The sequence below is a fragment of the Micropterus salmoides genome, unplaced genomic scaffold (assembly GCF_014851395.1).
Source record: "Micropterus salmoides isolate LMB-PRFRI ecotype aquatic unplaced genomic scaffold, ASM1485139v1 Ms_hic_scaffold_906, whole genome shotgun sequence".
In the NCBI taxonomy this organism is placed as follows: Eukaryota; Metazoa; Chordata; class Actinopteri; order Centrarchiformes; family Centrarchidae; genus Micropterus; species Micropterus salmoides.
Window position 1 is genome coordinate 1 of NW_024044689.1, and position 2,246 is coordinate 2,246.

Below are 2,246 nucleotides of genomic sequence, written 5' to 3' on the forward strand. Positions count from 1 at the left end.
CTTTATAATATTCTCTGCTCACTAACTTCAACTAGGCCTACCTATTATTTCTATTCCTTTTATGCCTTGCGAGTATCTGCAACAAAGAATTCACTCTCGTAGATCAATAAAGTATTCCGACTGTGAAAATGGATAGGGTAGTGTTTAAGACATATGCCTTTAGTGTTAGAGATGTGGGTTCTATTCCCACTGTGATACATGTGACCCTGAGCAAGACACTTAACCCCAAGGTGTGCCCTCTGACACAGCAATTGTGATTCCCTTTTGAGAAAAGCGTCGGCTAAATGAGTGATTACTTATGAAACAACACACAGATGTGTTTTATTTAAACACACTTTTATTACAATCCCCATCTGCTGTCTCTGACAATCTGAAGACATTTGTTTATTGTATGGTGATTACTCCGAAGTCCTGTCGGTCATGTATTGATAAGACGTTTAGAATTGTAAACGCAGGTCAGTCATTGTTTCAATGAAACCCCTACCAAGATATGTCAGTATCAAAAGTGACCAGTAGGTGTCACCATGGAGACGGGTGTCGAAGTGCTTCTAAGCCTCGTCACAATTCTGGCACAATTGCTTCAAACATTTCAATGTTTCACAAAGCCTCGCTTTGCCCATCACTAGCAGATACTAACCTTCTCCTGTTAAAGAAAGACCTGATCCACAACAAAACCACGTCTCTGCTCTGATGGACAAGAGGAACTGGCAGAAGTGGGTTTCATGTCATCTGTTAATATTGATTATTGTCAAATTATTGTAAATAATGCAGTTTCTTGTGATCTGATTTGAAGCGACATCATGAGGAAGAAGAAATGCAGTTTAAATCCTTTTTATTTCTTTATTGTTTCATTATTGTACTGATGAAAAGTTGGACTGACTTCAGTGTTTAATGACATAAATCTCTGTCAGCTGTTTGTGTCTCTGACATTAAAATGTTTTCTTGAACAGAAAAAGCTTGTGTTTCCTGACGGCTTCAGTCATTTAGAGATTGATAAAGAAGTTTAGTTCTTGTGCAGATAATCAACAGGACTGAAGGTTCAGCTTTCTGTCTGTCAGTCTGAGACAGAAACTGGACCAACAGCTCTGACAAACATGAGGAAGCTGAAGCTCCTCCTCTTTCCTCAGAAGAGATCTGTGGTGATCTGGACTCATTCCAGAGAGCTGCTTTAACAAAGTCTGAACCTGAACTCTGAGCTGACAAACTCACAGTTTCACTTCACAACAGCTGATCACAATCACTTCATCCACTCTGAGGATTAAAGTGAAAAACCATCATCAGTGGACGGAGAGACAGAGTCTGGCCCAGCTGCCTTCTGTCTCCTGGAAAGTCTGTGAACGTCCCCCTCCAGGATGGACAGAGGTGTCCAGGTGGTGGGTGAGGAGGAGGGGCCTAACAGCAGCATGCTAGCTGCTAGCAGGTGTGTTAGCAGTTAGCTCAGCAGCCACACCTGTCTGTCACAATAATGTTTGTGTGAAAGCTGCTCAGCCTGTTTCTTCACATTCCAGCAGCTGCTTCAGTGGAAACAGTTTAAAGTGAAACTCCAGTTTTCTCCTCACAGAGTCAGCAGATTATCAGGAGGAGGAAAGGGACAGCTGGCTGTGAACTGATGTCCTCACTGGGTTTCTGAAGACTTCCTTTAGTGAGAAGCAGATTAACTTTGTGCTTGTTGGAGTTTCTACAGGAAGATGAAGATGTTTGTGGTGTTTGTGATCCTCGTGCACGGTAAGATAACCTTCCTCCCTCTGATCTGATCATCACCTCAGTCCAACGTCACCTCTTAATCTGTGGTTCCGTCATCAGTCTGTTTCAGCTCCATGACGATGTTTTCTTCAAATAACAACATATTAAAGGCAGCATGTTTTAATGTTTCTTTAAATCCTCATGAATGTAGAAGACGGTCCAGTCAGACTGTCCTCAGGTCTTCAGGATTATATCCCTGTAGGTTGCTCACAGTCTTCTAGGTTATATCACCAACAGTAACACTGATCCTCTGCTGACAGCAGCATCACATGTGGATCGTCTGTCTCATCTGTATGAAGTGTCTCCACGTGTCCATCAGTCCTGTCTTTTCCCTGAGTATTATGGACTCCCTCTGGTGATAGAGAGATGGAAGGAAGAGATGTGAGGAAAGAGGAGTTCAGACAGTGAACACACTCATTTTAACACCATGTTGAGTCAGAAAACGAGTCCATCTAAACAGTGAGAGCAACATGACAGCTGAGGTGCTTCTGTTATTTGTCAGC

General features: G+C 42.5%; 1 long non-coding RNA gene across 1 annotated transcript; it reads left to right on the plus strand.

Annotated features, from left to right (window-relative positions):
- The first annotated feature begins 767 nt into the window (after positions 1 to 767).
- LOC119896300 lies at positions 768 to 1,719 on the plus strand. Its single transcript, XR_005443198.1, has 2 exons — positions 768 to 1,420; positions 1,562 to 1,719. It is a non-coding gene; the product is annotated as an uncharacterized LOC119896300 (long non-coding RNA).
- The last annotated feature ends 527 nt before the right edge of the window (positions 1,720 to 2,246 follow it).